The sequence below is a fragment of the Ambystoma mexicanum genome, chromosome 2q (assembly GCF_040938575.1).
Source record: "Ambystoma mexicanum isolate Mex_15411 chromosome 2q, UKY_AmexF1_1, whole genome shotgun sequence".
In the NCBI taxonomy this organism is placed as follows: domain Eukaryota; kingdom Metazoa; phylum Chordata; class Amphibia; order Caudata; family Ambystomatidae; genus Ambystoma; species Ambystoma mexicanum.
This window is the reverse complement of record NC_090924.1, coordinates 1,207,969,543-1,207,988,603: the sequence shown is the minus strand read 5'-3', so window position 1 is coordinate 1,207,988,603 and position 19,061 is coordinate 1,207,969,543.

Here is a 19,061-nt window from a genome sequence, read left to right as displayed (position 1 = left end):
ATGATACGTGTTATTATGTAACATTAATTTGGTTACCAATAAACATCTGTTATTAGTGCTAAGATGCCCCTTTGCTGGTAAACGTGTGCTTCACAAATAAACCTGTTATGTTCTGTTATGTTATGTGTCTGGCCTACATGGTGCAGCCAGTTTTGAAATGCTTTCTTATGGTGGCATTGCGTGTTTAATAGCAAAGCGGTAAGATAGATCAGCGGGTTGAGTACTCAGCATTGCGATCATTGTGTAAATGGCTTAGGGGAATTTACTTTTCATATGACAATACCTGACATGCAGCTATCATTGGCATAATATTGAAGTAAATGGCCACACAATGATAAAATGACATATCTATGGCAGTGCCTCAGTCTATTTTTGTGTGTGTTTATAGTTTATTAAAAACGTTAACACATTCATAATCATATACTTCAAAACGTAATTAATTCAACACAATACAATATAATAACATATACTATATACCTATCAGTGCCTCCTTTTCTAACCCCAAAGATTACATGTTCCACCTATCTGACAAATTACTCCCTTCCCTACTTCATTATGGTGAACTAATCTAGAAAAATGTTTTCCCCAAACATTTTGTGAATTACTATTAAAAATGTGTCTTGACAGCCTGCCCATATGACTGTTTTATTCATCTCATCTCCAGATTAACTTTCACAACATTTTCCTCAGCCCTAGTGATGCGCTACAGCCAATCAGCCAATGTTTTAGCATTTCTGCCAATGCCAGCTTTTTACAGAGTTGACAATTTCTTTCTTGCCAAATAATTCCTCTTGTGGGACCACACTTTTGTAGCGAGCCTAGTAAGTTATTACGAAAGAGCATATAAATGTAACAATATTTTGGGCTGGGAATCTCATCACGGAGGACTGTATCACCTTATATTTCCTCAGGTGTGTGGTTGGAAGCTCCCTTTGTCATTTATAGAATGGCATTCACTGCATATCTTTCCCTATTTTACAATTTTCATTTTGTTGTACATCTTCACAGGCTTTCCATCAATGTAAGTTTGACTGAGCCCATTTCAGCAAGAATCAGGTCACAGCACTGCCCTGAATTGCACAATGCTTTATTGCTTAATTATTTCTTAAAGATATATTCAACTCTTTAGATAGAAAACCTGATGGTGGAATTAATATTGCCTAGGACTATGTTGTACTATTGGGTCAAACCCTGTCATATTCATGCCATATGAAGGCAGCACCCTTTTTAAAACTTGGTTGATATCTAAAACATTTTTGTCTGCTTCTGTACGTATTTGGTATTTTAAAATGTTTACGTTTATGTACTTTTTTATGCCCGAAAGCCACTTCTGGTAAAGTCACCAGGGTTAAAGAGGAAGAGATGTCATCCAGGTCAAAGGTCATGTGACATCCCTTCCTGTGATGGCATCAGGTCGATGATGTCACTTTCGCTACTGCTGGCATTTTGGTGAATCAACATCCCTGCCACTAACTCAGCTGTTTGAATGTATAAGTAAACTGATGTACTACCAAATCTGCTGCGGGTTCTTGGAGACTAGTGAATGCTTTATCTGCCTATGTCTGACGTTTTATGTGTCAGACAACCTCACCATTTCCGTAGTGAAGTAGCTTTGGCAAACTGAGGGTCATTTGAATGGCAAGAACAATGAATGTGCCTGTGGCATCCTGCATATGGTTTTCAGATGACACAGTGCACAATGTTTTTGGCCAGCCTATCTTTATTTCTTCTCTAAGACCAAGCAGAGAATAGGCAAACTAATTGAAAATGTGAGTTGTCTAGATCCCCACATGCTATGTTCTTCCTCCTCCACCAGTACCAGAGCAACAAAGTGGGTGCTTAAGCAAACAGGCTACAGAGGGTGCTCCAAAGAGATAGTACAGTGTTGAGTAGGATGATTTCCAAACTGTATTTCATCAATTTTTTCATCTTGATTTTCAAGTTGTTGGTTAGACACAAAAATGATGAACCTACTTCTTATGTCACCGAGTACAGTTTCCTTTATACAGTGAATTTTTATCTATGTGTGTTTTTCCATGAATGGACATCGTGGACTGTTATGAAATGAAACAAGTGAAATTTCTTGCAAATATAAAGTTTATTTAAAAAGCTCATAATAGAAAGTCAAATGATAAATTAAAATTCATTTTACATTTAATTTTTGAGTCATGTGTTCAGCATCAGCAAGTATGTTGTTTTTCTTAGTGGTTGCTCAGAATGATATATGTTCTCACTAGGGTCCAAATAACCAGTGTACACTGAATTTTCCCTGTACACCTCCTAGATTCATAGAGGGGAGGACAACCCCCTTGTTATAGCTTCTCCAGCCCTCCAGTCCTCCCCGCTCCAGGGCAGCCTCTTTTTGTTCAAGAAGAACAATGAATGTGCCTGTGGCATCCTGCATATGGTTTTCAGATGACACAGTGCACAATGTTTTTGGCCAGCCTATCTTTATTTCTTCTCTAAGACCAAGCAGAGAATAGGCAAACTAATCGAAAATGTGAGTTGTCTAGTTCTGTAATCTAGATAGTCTCCATTAGACAAACCTGTGTATTTGTCCTGTTGAGTGATCCCCACATGCTATGTTCTTCCTCCTCCACCAGTACCAGAGCAACAAAGTGGGTGCTTAAGCAAACAGGCTACAGAGGGTGCTCCAAAGAGATAGTACAGTGTTGAGTGGGATGATTTCCAAACTGCATTTCATCAATTCTTTCATCTCCATCCACATCAAGGTGTATGTGTTGCAGAACCGACAGGAGAAAAGCAGTTTTGTTTTGAGAGCATTCCTCATTAAAGTGGATGTTATACAAAGTCCAACACAAATTTGGACGTTTACAGTCTATTTATAGTTAATTCTCCGTCAAATGAAAAAAACGGAGTGAGATATACTCGAATTACTACAATATAAGCCATACTGGACATCCGATGTGAATTCTCCATAGACTGACCTGATTCATAACATATGTCTGTGCGCGTGCATGTGTGTGTGTGGGGGGGAGTGTGGGGGTGGTTGGATGTGTGTGTGTTTTTCATCTCAATGGGATAACATGGGCATTCATTCACACCATCCGGGAAAGTTCTGCTGTTTCTCTCAGGGAAGGTAATTTCCACTGCTATGTATGAGAGAAATGGTTGATTAAAATGTACTCTTCAATTCTGTCATTCATTAAGTCTAGACTGTTTTTAGTCGAGTCTAGAAGTTTTTTTCTCAAGTCGAGGAGTGTTCTATGGTTGCCACCCCTGGGGATTATTGTTATTGATTCAGAAAACCAAACGATCCAAAATGGCACAAACATGGATCCCTTCCAAAAGGTGCAGTGGGAGAGACTTTGTAAATCAATCTATGAATGTTACGACGACGTGCATTTTATTTCTGGGCACCCATATATAAGAAATTAGGTGGACCTAGTATGCCATGATATGATATAAATAATTCATAAGACGCCTGTACACAAGAGTTTCTAGGTGCAACAAGATAAGGGAGGGAAGACAGAGGGAGGACAAAACAAACGATCTTACTAGGCCTTTTGTCTTTCAGATCATGCAAGTGCGATGACGCAAAGTGCAGGGGAGCGAGGGAAAAGTGCAAACAGGGCAGCATTGCACTGAGTAAGTGCAGCCAGGGCAGTGCGGCTCTGGGTAGTGCACAGATGCATGGGACTGAGAAGGAAGATGTTTAGGAAGAGAGAGTTGGATGAAGTGTATGCCCTGGCCTCAGAAAGCCTTGTGGATGATACAGATGTTTTGAACTTGACCCTTGCAGCCACTGGGAGCCAGTGGAGCGATTTCAGAGGTGTAGAGATATGATCCCTGGGCCTGAGACCAAGGATAAGACTTGCAATCCTGTTCTGGATTAGTTGCAGAGGGTGGAGAGTAGAGGAAGGCAGATTGAGAAAGAGGCAGTTGTAGTAGTCCAGCCTAGTGAGAACCAGGGCTCTGGAGACAATGAGCCTCTGGGAGAATGTGAGAAAAGGAAGAATACCTCTGAGGAGGTGCATCTGGCAGTGGGCCTTCTTGCCAAGGTCTGTGATGTGAGCAGAGAAGAAGAGAGTGGAGTCGAAGATGACCACAAGGTTTTTTGCCTCACAGGAAGGCGAAGAGAGAGGGCCCAGAAGGGCGGCCATAGTTTGGATTTGTAGAATTGAGGAAGAGTTTGTGTCTTTTCAAGAGGATAAGTCTTGTTCTTGTAGAAAGTGTTTCTAGATTCTAGCAGGAGACATACAGTACACTTGCTGCAGCTTGTGTGCCCTATTACTAGTGGGAGAAACAATGTCTGTGTAATGAAAAGTTAGTTCTCTTATTAGTATGTGCTAAATGTTACCTCAAATAAAAGGCATATTTAAAGGCAAATAGATGTTTTGGAATGGGCGTGCATACAAGACGTCACTAGGTGCCATGTCTTTCAGATAATTTAGACCTCTTACCCAATGGGAAACCTGTTATTGATACAGATGGTCTTGTCATTAATTCTGTATTGTTTTGTTCCATTAACTTAATCTTTCCGAACAAAAAGTCTGCTTAGAAAAATAACCCATGCATGGGAAATACAAGACCTGGCTCGTTTCCACTTTTAGCCTCCAACATCCACAAATGAGTCCATATTGCTTTGCACTAGTTATACTATTGAACTCCCTGACGTTCTTTAGGGACACTTTAGTGACCTTCATGGTCTCCCCTCTCCATAATAGCACAGACAGGCACTCAATTGAAGGTGAGTCCATCTCTTATACTGACAAACACCCCATGGTGAGATGTTTGGGGAATGAAGCATATCAACCTATGCTTTGAAGTAGATTACTTAACACAACTGAGATTTCAATAGTGTTTTGCTTACACCGACAAGGTGATACATAGTGTATATATGTTCACATTACACACATAGCTCTTTTGATGCCTCGTGTGTCTTCTGCTAATCATATGGTTTGTCAGTGAAATCATGCCACATAGGCACAAATATGCCCTTAATATGAATGTACAAAATGAATGATTTTGGCTGTCATTTTCCATGCTCCTGAAGCATAAACTCTATGAATAAAAAGAAGGTGGGATTTATATGCATCGCTTATACACTCTGATCTAACCCATCCACGGTATGCAGTCAAAAAAAGGACGTCAGTGAAGCAAAGGTGTTACTCTAAAATAGTTGACTTTTGAATTATGCCTCATATAATAACAGGCATTTATTTAAGCATCAACTTTTAAACGTAAAAATGTCGCCTTTTCATACCAGGTGTATATTGTCCTAGTGAAAGTGGTGCTTCACACAGGATGGCAAATGCATCTAAACGAGCCAAGCCAGCACCACATATAACAAACTAGCAATTTCTGGTGGGCACGACACATAAACCACGCTTCAAAACAGTCTCACTATTCCAGCACCACAAAGGGGAGGCAGGGGCATCTTTCTCCCTACTAGATAGCCAGCCATGGAGAATCAGTAGTGGCTGCATCAGCCCCCAGGTAGCCCATAAGCCTGTCCTGGAGCACAGACTAAAGGCATCCCCTTAGTCTGTCACTCCCCACAGCTCACCAGCCTGACCTGCAGCCCCTAATTATGGCAGACTATCAGCATCGCCTGCAACACCGACCACAGGCAGCTTATCAGCCTGAAACCCAGCTCACCCCAAGCAGCCCATTAGCAAGCATCACATTTCCCCACCCAGGCAGCCAGTCACACCAAGAGGAGTGACAGGAAAGGAGGGGTAGGAGAGTGTGAAGGACGCACACACAGAGGATAGGATATACAGGCTCAGACAGTCCGACCAAGAACTCACTGACCAACAGGCTCTTCCATGGACCTGCCCGACATATTCAACCGCCTTTCAGACATTGCGCACTACCATGACCCTGACAGCAGGCTGTCACATACTTCCACCCATTTGAAGTGCTCTGTTTCTGAGCCACAGACACATTTCAGCACGCATTGGCCCTGGTGCATCACATCACCCTGCGCTGCTTCTCCCGCTGTCTTTCACAGGTGTTTTCCCCCATGATGAAATGGATGTGTAACCACATGACTAACACCACTGACCACGTTGCCCTTAAACAGACCAGATCCCACTTCTTTTCAATATTGGGATTTGCCAAAGTGGTTGGGTCCATGAAATGCATAGGTGTGGCCATTGTACCACCCTGAGCAGGTCCACAAAACAGATGCCTTCAGTACTCCATCAATGTGCACATGGTCTGTGATATGGACCTGCTTTTATTGCATGTGTTTACCAGATTCCCAGCATGCAACAATTACTCCATGCTCCTCACAAATAGCTGCCTACAACCTTAAAGGAGAGATTACTGCAACACCATGAATAGGCATTGGTAAATTACCTGAAACCATACCACCTTAGAAATACATGCATCACGCAACAACCATGCATTTAAGCATAGCTTAGCTAACTCCATTCTACATACACTTGGGTGTCACGCACAGAAGTAACAGGGCACACACGACTGTCATGATATGGACCTAAGGGGGACAGATTGTACTAGCCACGCATTGTCAGGAGTTTTGCACTTGTCACATGACATGCGTCACAATAATTCTTGAGTGATCAATGATTTTCCTCTGCTAGCTGGCCCCTGACCATTACTACCCTTTTACAACAATGTTCAGAACTAATAGATCAATAATCGTATGCACTCTGCTGCCACCGGGAGGATAGCTCAGCTGCAACGTGCTCGCTTTGGAAGCAAGACGACACGAGCAACACGGGTTCGTTCCCCAGGTCCGTGCTTAGAAACCTCTGGGTATTAAGCGCGTTATAACTAACCTATCATATCGTATCATCAAATGCTCCTCCAGCTACAAGTCTGGAGGAGGTCCCTTCGTGAAATGGAATGAACGTCCCATGAAACATCCTGCATGTCTATGGCTCAAGTTGTCTCATTCAATCATAGATTCTTGGAAGTAATGCTGACCATGTAATGCAGTGCATAATATATCACAACACATCATTCTATATAGCATAACATGGCGTTACCCGCATATATTAGCCCACACTTCGCACATAATGACAGCACCAGGCAGTGCTGCTATGTGCAGAGTAACCTGTAGAATGAAACCAAACCAGGCATTTGGTGGCCACATGAGCAGATGAGGCCGGTACCCCTGCCTATCATGCTTTTTCTGGGAGCTCCAGCGTCAAATCAAGGCAGCACACATTGAATAACGTTCTTTCACTATAATGAGGCATTGGATGTTCAGTTAATTACCTCAAGCCATGATGCACTCCAAGTCTCAGGTGCTTTGGCACATATGTTGAGGGTTGTCTGCAGCGTGATTTGAGAGCAATGAGGTTTAGGGGGTACATGGGACTGTCTGTCAGGCCAGGCTCAGTACTGGGCGTGGCTCGGGGGTATGGTGGGGCATGCACATTCAAGCACTCAGCACGTGTCTGGTTGTATTAACTCATAATAAGAGGACGTCCAATATCCCAATGATTCTAATGAAAGGCTACTTGGGCTGACACAGTGTCTGTCACATGCAAATTACCAAATGCAAAGGGGGTGGGTGTGGGAACAATTACCACATTGACAAAACTGCAATGTTAATGGTAAACAGTCAATAGGCGGGCCAAATATGGGTACCTAAGCTTTGCGGAATCATCCTATATGCATCATGTGCCCCCCCCCTGACTCATTTCACCACACGTGGCAGGACTTGCCCCATTCCAATCCCATAGGTGAATAGACCATCCTACCCGCAGCCATTCTGGGGCACGGAGCTCCCCTTTGCTAACAACAAATCAGACCTGTAGGTCACTTAATGATTGGTGATCAAAGGACCTGATCTCCCATTAAATAATGTCACGTGGTGTCCTCAGAGACATGCAATGGGACACAGGCAATCACATATACCTGGAATTCAGAGGTGGCACATATTATCCCTCATCAAACTAAATAATGTTCCTGGATCCTTCACACAAACACCTCACATTTCTGAGTCTTACTCGTCCTCCATGGAATGCTGAAATAAAGGACTCTATCATATTGCATGGGTGCACTCAAAATAAAATAAATTTGTTATACATTGAGCACCAAATACCAGTTCTAAGCATTACAATTTCTGAGGTAATCTTGACCATCACAACACTTTCATGACACCTCTGCAAAAACCAGTCCATCCCAGACAGCACTACTACAGCAATGCCCACAACTTCGCCTATATCACCATTGAACAGTCATGTGTCCTTCTCAGGAGCAACCTGAGCACAGGACTGGTGGCAGATATAAGCGCCAACGAAAGATGGTCTGCATCGATTTGTCATGTGCTGCATGTTGCACAACAAAGCAATCCATCACAGTTTCTCCATGTCTCATATGGTGGCTGATGATTGAGACCCCAATGATGGTGGACTTTGGCATGGCAGGCATCTCTTGCAGCCTCATCACAGTGAGTGCAAGGTGGATAGACTTGTAATGCTGGAAGACAAGACATCATCACGATTCTAAAAAATCAAATTATTGACCATCTGCGACACAGAATATATTTTTACTGGATTGCCCACACGTGTTTCAACCTCAATTCCTAAGGACTTATTCAGGGATTCGTTATCAGGAAACAACATACCCAAACAATACCATAAATATACGATATGCATTACAGACCAAATATGAGCATTTTTGTATCCAAGAAACAATATTTTACATTATTGCATGTCCAAAAGCATAAGTCCAAACCAAACCAAATACGAAAACTTAATACACACGAGATAGAGGAACAAAGATGGTTTGCAAGGAAGGAAAAAGAAATGCACACATTATGTATTACGAACATCCAATTAGTAACATGCTTTAAATATTCACAATGGGGGTCATTACGACCCTGGAGATAGCCATGCCGCTATTTGCAGCATGGCTAACCCCATTCCGGGTACCGGGTCTGGGTTCCTGGAAATGGGAAATAACGGGCCATTCTGACCTTGGAGGGCTGGTATTTCCCCATTCCAGGAACCCAGACCCTGTACATCCCCATTCCCATTCGAGCCCCCACAGGGCTCAATGGCATTGGGGAGCATGCTAACAATGGGCCTGTTAATGATGGGCCCGTTGTTAGCATAATGGGATGCTAGCGGGACCCGCTAAGGACGCCTGGTGAAACCAGGCGTCCTTAGCGGGTCCCGCGAGGAGTCCTCGTAATGAGGCGGTAGGGGTATTAACGGGGCCGGCAGCTCTACCAGCCCCGTTAACCCCCTACCACCAGGGTCGTAATGACCCCCAATATATTTCTATTTCCATGCTGCCTTTTCCCAACACCAAAATTCATAAGAAAGAAAATCTGTTAAAGTATTTTCCCAATGATGTGTCTAATCACCCGCCAGAACCAACGTATACTGGTGACCACCACCACCACACTTATTAATGGTAAATCCCATCATGCTTGTTAACCAATTCTTTGAGAATCAATCCTTAATTGAACAATTCATATTATCCTACATTAAAACACCCCAAATGATCAAGTGCTGTTCACTTAAATAAAAGCTCCACGCTCAATAATTACCATTTAATATAGTTAGTTGATCAGGTTTGAGTGTCAACCCTACGGAAACATGATGTCTTGTGTTTCATTGGATGCTTGTAAGGGTAATCAGTATTCTTTATTGACTTGACCCCATAAAAACATATTTGTTTACTAATGTACATGTTATAACTTAAAACACACAAAGCCTCCAGTCCTTCTCCAAATCCCCTATTAATTGGTAAGCAACCTTACCTTAAAATCCTATCCCCTTTGAGATGTGCAAGTATCACCACTTGCAAAAGTTCTATTGTGTGTATAATTCTTCAGGGTTCGATCTGTACTTTAAATAGTTCCTAAAGATGAACATATTATTTATTTAATTGTTAACCACATTCATGCCCCCCACTGGTTTGAATGAAATTACCGCTATTTGCAATTCTTCTACCACTGCCTTGCTACCTAATGATGCAAATGCCACTTTATCTTTGTCTATGACCCCAGAAAACATGCCTCCCACCGGTTCGGATATGCCACCCTCGACCATCAATGTCACCCCTGAACCGCACCTCAAATGTGCCCTCATCAATGCCCGCTCCATCAATGCGCATGCACTAGACATCCACGACCTTATTACCACCCTAGATCTAGATCTTCTAATGGTCACCGAAACTTGGCTACATGAAGCCTCAGGCCCCGCCCTATCCCTCGCTCTCCCACCCGGCTATGCCATCACGAGACAAGATCGCATGACCACTGGAGGCGGTGTCGCACTCATAGCCAAAGACTCAATCACCATCAGAAAGGCTGACAAAACTATCAACAATAACAGCGACTACCTTAAACTAAAACTCACCATCTCGCACCAATGCACCATCACCCTACACCTCATCTATCAACCACCAGGCCCCCTAGGAGACTTCCAGGCCTCCATCACCCACCTCCTGGCGGACAACCTCAAAAAGTCATCCAAAGCCATTCTCCTTGGAGACATCAACCTTGGCCTGAATGACACCAAAGACCCTACAGCCAAAGCACTTGACACAGCTCTAGCCACACTAGGATTCATCAACACCATCAACAACCCCACACACGCCCTAGGCAGATCACTAGACTGGATCGCCCACCACAATTGCCCCATCACAGTCACGGGCAACACCCCCACCCCATGGTCCCACCACCACACCATCACCTTTAACATCCCCACCACTACAACCACATCCCACCCCCTCCTCCCTTGCCTCCTGCCCTTACAAGGAGTGCCCGTCAATTGACCAAAGAAAGACTCCTACCCTTCTTACAGGGACCTGCCTTCACAGCCCCATTCTCCAACGACCCGGAAACTCTGGCAAAAAATTATGATACGGCCATCACAGCAGCAATCAATACCATCGCCTCACTCAAACTTCGGAAAACCAAACCCACTAGACAAGCTAATGCGTGGTTCACCCAAGACCTTCTAAAACTACGCTCCGACAAACGGGCAGCATTAGCTCTTTGGCAAACATCACGGGATGAGAAAGACAAACTCAACTTCAAATCCCTTGCAATTAATTACAAGAAAGCCATCATTAAAGCCAAAGCTAAATCCTTCGAAGAGAGAATTACTAAGGCCAAGTCGAACACCAAGGAAATGTTCGCCATTTTCAGGGAACTTGAGAACCCCACACACACCCCCCAAAACTTCACTAAGGACAAAGAATGGTGTGACAACATCCAAACAGCCATGCACAATAAGATCAGCTCTCTCCAAGCCAAAATCTTGAACACCAAACTAACACTCTTCACCCACACTACACCCTCGCCACCACCACTGCCCCCATCACCCACTGAGGCCCCACCCACCTTCTCGTTTAAAACCATCCAAGAAAACGACATGATCAACATTATGAAAAACATAAAACCCTCCAATTGCAAAGGCGACCCCTGTCCTGTCTCCATCATCAAAGACTGCGCAGACACCTTGGCCCCTTTTCTAACAGCCTTCGTCAACGCCTCCTTCACCACAGGGAGAGTCCCCGCCTGCCTAAAGGAAGCATGGGTCCGACCCCTCATAAAGAAACCCACACTTGACCCCACCTCCCCTAATAACTACCGCCCCATCACCACTGTCCCTTTCCTCCTCAAGATTCTAGACAAAGCAGCCTACCTGCAGGTCCAGCACTTCCTCGAAGAACAGAACCTCCTTGGACTGAGACAATCCGGCTTTTGCCCTAGGCATGGGACAGAGACCGCCCTACTCGACCTAAAAAACCAAATGGACGACGCAAGGGACCAAAGCAAACCTGTCTTGCTCCTTCTCCTGGATCTGTCGGCAGCTTTTGATCTTGTAGACCACGACATCCTCTGCCACCACCTCTCCTCCACAGCCAACTTCTCTCAAGAAGCCATTACATGGATCACCTCCTTCCTCCAAGGCAGGACCATGCAGGTCATCTCTGACCTAGCCACTGCATCACCCTCTATCATGCTATGTGGGGTGCCCCAAGGCTCCTGCCTCTCCCCCACCCTCTACAACATCTTCACCCTCCCCCTCTTCCTCATCCTTGACGCCATGGGCATCTCTTACACCAACTACGCCGACGACACACAGATCCTTCTCACTCTGACAGGCGACTATGACACGGACTCTGCTACCCTCAACAACATCTACAACACAATTCAAATGTGGATGGCTATCAACGGCCTCTGCCTTAACTCCGACAAAACTGAGCTCCTACTCGTAGGCTCCCCTGACACCATCAAGAAACTTGACGCTCAGTTCAGCCATTTCACCATTGACTCAATCACAATCCCAGTACTTGACACGGTAAAAACACTAGGCGTCTACTTAGACTCCAATCTATCCATGACCAGACAAGTAAACGCCATTGCCTCCTCGGCCGCTTACCATGCAAACCTCCTTAACGCAATCAGACCTTATCTGTCAAAAGACACTTGCACTAACATAGCCAGGGCCATAACCGGCTCGCGACTTGATTACTGCAATATTCTTTTCCTTGGGACCTCCAACAAAAATCTTGAGAAGCTCCAAGTAATACAGAACAATGCCCTACGCGCTGCACAAGGCATTGCCAAGAGAGAGCACATCACCGCTGCCAGAAAAGCTTCCCACTGGCTCCCCATAAAGGAGAGGATCTTATTCAAGGCTCTAAGCATCACCCACAAATGTGTCCATCTTGCCGCCCCAATGTACCTTTCCCAGAGGATCCACCTGGTCTCCTCCACAAGACCCACTAGATCACCCTATGCCAGCATGCTCTCAGTACCCAGGGTAAAAAGGACCAGAGGAGGGGGCTCCAGTTTCCCGTACCTCGCTGCCGTACACTGGAATACCCTCCCTAGCTCCCTGCGCTCTGAACCCTCACTGACCGCCTTTAGGAAAACCCTGAAAACGACCCTGTTCCTCTAACAATTACATGGCCTAGCCCTCATAATTGTATTGTATGATGTATTATGTGGTATATCTGATCACAGGTCACTGCCTCACTATAACCCAAGGCACAACCTGCACACATTGTAACTAAGTCTTCCTTGCAAGTAACAGTGCCACAATGCCCCTGGGCTGCCTGCGCGCTATATAAATTAAATAAATAAATAAATAAATAAATAAATAAATAGTGTCAAAAATAATACTATTATTCAAACAATACCACCTACCAACCGTTAACTGGCTAACCTTCTACTTGAAAACAACGTAGACTCATTAATTATGGTCCAATTCGATCTTGTACTATACGTTCAACTCCTTCATGCTTTAAATCATAATCTGCCTGTAAATAATCATTAAAATAATCCCCACAACTTTATTAGCTACTGGTCAAGCAATCTACTTTAAACATTAAAGAAATGCCCGCATAATATAGTTTAAAAACTCACATTTCGGTGTTTTTTTTAATGACCATCCCCTTATTAGGCTCTAAAAACACGGCTTTACGCAAGGAGAAATGGGCGCCATTTTGTTTTGCGGCCGCATTTAAATTTACTCTGACGCCAGATGGACGGCGCCTGACCTCATTTGACATTTCCTTAAAATAAGATACATTTTCACGTGCTGTAACGCAGCACATCTGTCTATACATGTTAAAATAGCTTTCATATATACAACCTCTAAAATTGGCAAGCAGGAAGTTGCTGAATTGTAAATAATATTACTCACACGCACTTAACTCTGCCATTAAAAACTATTATATTCCAAATATGTCAGGATGGAGAACTGGGGCACAAAAAGATGGTGTGAAAGATTCAGGATAAAACATTGTGGCAAGCGGGAAGCAGGGGTTTGAATTCAGGTTTCAATGGTCCACAGTCACCATTTTACCCACCATACCTCATATCTTCTCTAGGATTAATGTGATGATAATGCTGCTGCTCTCTGCTTTGGCACTGTGTGTTATGATAGTGAAGTTAATTTTTTAATGGGGCTATTGCATGATTATTATAATGGGAGTGTCCCCAATTCAGTTACTGTAAGGACTGGAGATGCACATTCGGTGGGCAGTACTATTGGGGCGCTATGTACGGCGAGAAAATGGAAAGAGTTCCCTCCCTGAATAGTTACTCCTGTCTAATGGGGTACTATGTCCTGATCCAACAGCGTCTCCTTATGGATGTGTTTGTGCTGGTGCTTGCAATGCCTGTGTGGGCATCACTGGGATCCCTACTGGTACTGCTGGGGAAAATGTCTGAAATTGGTGATTTGGTGACTGCTGGGACTGTGGATATTGGGCATCATGTGGGCCTGAAAGGGTGCATTAGTGTGAAATGGCCATGGTGGCCACAGATGAAACATGGTCCAAAGAACATAGACAATGAACCTCTATATCCACCTTGTCCTCTCTCTGGGTATCCTCTTCCTTATGGGTAGTATCCGACTTGATGATACACCCCCCTTGTCAGTAAGACCCAGGCTGTTGGACCCCCAACTGTGGTGTATATTGTGGCTGTATTTACCCTACTTGCTGTGGCCCTCTCCCTACTGGGAAGCACCCCTGTTGGGCAGGAGCCACTTGTACAGGACCTGCAGTGAGTACTGCCCTGTCCATGGTGAGCTTCGTAAGCTTATTTTGCACCAACATCTTTTCTGCCTTAATAGCATTTCTGCAGATGTATGCTCCCTCTTATGTATCTGTTTGCAGTAATGTACAATAGTTGGCTGTATTTCTGGCCAACCCTTTGCTACTATCCCTATCTTTTCTAGGAAGGTCTGCACTTCTGCGGGGAGCCCTTTGACCAATATATCATAGAAAATGGTTATGTACTTGTCCCACGATTTTCATGTCTCTAGCATCCAGAGCTCCTGTACCATTGTATATATTCTGTGGGATCCTCGCCTGGCTTCATCATACGAGCCTTTACTGCCCTTAGATCCAATGTCTCAGAATATATGCTCTTTAGTACCTTTCACACAAGTGCGCGACAGATATTAAAAGGCGCTCCATTGTGTATATTCATGCTCAGCTTTACCTCATTGTATCCCGCCTGTTGCCATATTGTGTCCCCTTCGCTCCCTATTATTGCTGCAAACAAGCTCTTCATATCGCCCAATTGACAATGTGACTCCTGCTGTCTCCTTTTCTGGGGCGTATATCCATTTTCTCGCATACACAATGAGGGAGGGCAAACAGTAAATCAAGCTGTCTTTGTCCATAATCTGCCAAGGCATATAATGTGTGTTACCCCACTGCTCACTGCTTCTGTATTAGAGTCATTTCGGTTGTTCGGGGCCTGTGCCCGTTCCCCCTCTAATGACCTTTGCCATCCCTATCTTTGCCTTTCTATGGTGGAGGGTCGTCAACCAGTCCCTATTTGTTTCCCCTGTTCCTACCTTCTTCCTTTGCTTCTGTCCCCTCTCTTTCTCCTTACCTTCTTCAAGGGGTCTTCACCCCCATGTTCACTACTAACTCTGCCTCCTCTTCGTCTGAGACACCGCATTCTTCATCAGATACTTTTTTTTTCATTTTTAAAATACTTTTTATTATTTTATTAACAACACTCCAACAAACATTAAGGACATCCACATTTATGCTTCACATCATTGTTATTACAAATTAAACGTTTCGGTCCTCCCTCCTCCTGCCCCCTTAACTCGAGCCCCTGCTTCCCTGTCCCTGTCCTCCTTTCCTCCAGGTGTGTCTACTTCAATGATCTCTTCCATATTATATTCACTGTGGTTGGCCTGGCAGGGTCCTATCATCGAGGCCACCAGTTGTCTCCATGCTAACGGGGGTCCCACCTCCTCCTCCCCCCCTTCTAACTGCTTCATACCAGGCAGCCGTTTCTGCCTCTGCCCACTTCATGAGGTCCGCCCACCACATCTCAATTCTAGGCCGTCAGGCTGCCTTCCAGCATATTGCGATTCTCTGTTTGGCCAGGATGTAGGCCAGGTCTCTCATCTTACTGATGTGCTTCAGGTTGTGTGGTCTGGTGAAACCCCCCAGCATGCATGCCCAAGCTGACTCTACCTCCAGCGTAATCCCTTTTTCCCCAAGGCGTATCTTCAGCTCTGTCCAAAACCTCCCCACCTCCGGGCAAGTCCAAAACATATGTAGCATCCCAGCTTCCTCCTCCCCACACCGTGGGCATTTCTGTGCCACCGGGCCTCCAAACCTGGCAGTTTTACTGGGGGTCATGTATGCCCTATGAGTAACATACAGCTGAATCTAATGGAGCCTCGCATTTCGGGACACCTTCTTATGATACCTTTGGGCTCTGTCCCATTGCCCATCCGACATGGGTTCTCCTACCTCCTCCTCCCAGTCTCGCCTCAGTTGGAGCAGCTCTTTTCCCACCCTAGTCCCCAGTAGCTCATATAGACGAGATATTTCGTGCCCACCCTCCAAGATATCATACATCGTCTCGATGGTTGCATCAGGTTGTTCTGTAAGCACAGCTTTGGGGCACCTCTCTCGCACCCGTTTAAGGATTCTGGTGTAAGTAAGGTGTTGGCCTTTATGCACCCCGGTGTCCTCCATTAAACCCTGAAAATATAGTGCCGCCCCCTCCTGCCATAGATCTCCAAGGGTCACCAGGCCCATCGGTTCCCAGTATCTACGGATCCCTTTTGTCATTTGGGAGTCCTCCCTGCATAGTGCCGCTAATGGCACCTGCAGGGAGAATGGGGTTGGGTTTCCCACTATTTGCCTTGCCTTATGCCAAATTTCCCAGCCTAGCACCAACAGTCTCGCCATTAAAACCTCTACAGAGGCTGTGAAGTTTGACAAAAAAACGTTTGGGGATCACATACGGGATGTTTACAAACAAATGTAACAATCTAGGCAGGACTACCATTTTGATCAAAGCCGCTCTACCCATCATGGCCAGGGGTAGCCTGGACTAAAACCCCCTGCTATTCTCAATACCTTCCACTGTCTTTACCGTATTGTGTTTGTGTTCCTCCTCCGTCGTGTGGTAGATGTTGATTTCTAAGTATCGAAACGTCTTGGTCTGCCAGGGTATTGGCAAGACTGGTAGGTTCCTCGGCAGGGAGCATCTGTATCTCCCCAGGGTGAACATGCTTGATTTCTTGGGTTTCAATGCTATGCCCGTGAGGTTGACATTAAGTTCCTTCATCTCCAGGACATATTGTATATTTACCAACGGAAAGTGCAGATATAAGAGTATATCGTCAACCTACAATTATATGAGGTATGATCCCCCCGCAGTCTGGATCCCTATCTCCCCGTACTGTTGTCTGAGGCAGATTGCCAGTGGCTCCAACGCAAGAATATACAGCATGGGCGACCAGGGGCAGCCCTGTCTAGTGCCCCTGGTGAGTTGCCATTCATCTGAAATTGTTGCGCTCGTTTTGACCCTGGCAATTCTGGAACTGTGTAGCATTTTGACCCCTCTGAGGTATCCTGGCCCCATCCCGTATTCACTCAGAGCCGCCAGCAACCAAGGCCATCTCACCGAGTCAAAGGCCTTAATGGCATCCAGCGTGACTATTGCCAGTTCACCGGGGTCCCTCTCTGTTTGGTCGATAATGTGGTGGAATCTCCTATGATTGTCGGTTATGTTCCTGCCAGGAACGCAGCCCGTTTGGTCGGTATGTATCAATTTTCCAATGACTCGTTTAAGCCTGTTTGCCAGCGCTGTCGTGAGGATTTTGCTATCCTGATTAAGCATCGATAGGGGTCTGTATGACCCCCAATCTGTGCCCAGCTTACTCGGTTTTAAGAGCGGGATGACAACCGCCTCCCATAGGGACTCTGGCAATCCGCTGTGCTCAAACGCCTCATTGAGCATGGTCAGCAGGGGAGCACCTTTTGTTTGTATGTTTTGTAGAATTCACTGGGGAGCCCATCCAACCCTGGGGCTTTGCACGTGGGCAGGTGCTGAACCACTATCTCCAATTCTTCTAATGTGATTGGGACGTCCAGGTCTTCGCGCTCCTGATTGTCTAATTTGGGCAAGCCTATGTCCTCTAATGTTTCCTGAATCTCTTTATCCATCTCTATAGTTGTTTATAGTATCTAAGGAACCCTTCATTTACTCCCTCTTGGGTGTCCCAGCTCTGGCCCTCATTCCCTATGATTTCCCTGATCGCTGGCCATGGTGTTTCATTTTTGTATAACCAGGCCAGCAACCTGCCCGGCTTGTCCCCTCCTGCGTGTTGCCTTTCAATGTATTTCTTCTAACTCATCTTACATAATCTATCCCAGTGCTCACTACTGGCTTGTTGTTGCAGCTTTATCCTTTCCTCATCCTCCTGTGAGGTGCACCCCTTACACATTATGCCTTTGAGCTCCCTCTCTGTTTCATGTAACTCCCTCTCTATGCCACCTTGGAGCCCTCTGGATTTTCATATGGCTACACCCCGTACCACTACTTTGAATGCCTTCCATAAGGTTCCCACCGATTGAACACTTCCTGTGTTAGTGTCGAGATACTCAATAATCGTCTCCCTCATTTCCTCCCTGATTCCCGAGTCCTGCAAGGCCTCAGCTTTGAGCTTCCACGTCGGGATTCTCGCTCTAGGGGGCTGTTGTCGCCACCCCAGGACCAAAAGGGAGTGGTACAAGAGCACTCTGGCCTTATATTCCACACCCGTCATTTCTCCTACCAGCTCTGAAGCAGCAAACATGTAATCCAGCCTCGTGTGTGGGTTATGTGGGGCCGCGTAGTGTGAATACTGCCTATCTGCTGGGTGTAGCTGTCTCCAAATGTCTTCGAGTCCAAAGTCTCTCAGCAGGACCTGTAATGGCTTTGCGGCCGGAGTCGGTCTGTCTGGTTTACCATCTGATCTGTCCATTTTAGGATTGAGTGTACAGTTAAAAAACCCTCCCCATAAGATAGGTGGCCGATTTTGCCATATAGGGTCCTAAAGTAGGCCGCTGTGTCTTGGTTAGGGGCATATAAATTTATGATGCTCACTTCCCTGTTTTCCAGCATCCCCCGCACCACTGTCATTCTCCCTTCTGGGTCTATTGTGGTCTGAAGCAGTTGAAATGGTAATTGGGGTGCCACCCAAGTGATGACCCCCCTCGCGTAAACCGAGTAGGTGGCTCCCGTGGTACACCCTCTCCACTTTCTCTTAACCACTTCCAACTTCTCCCTAGTGAGGTGGGTTTCCTGTAATGTTGCTATGTCAATCTTCAGCCTC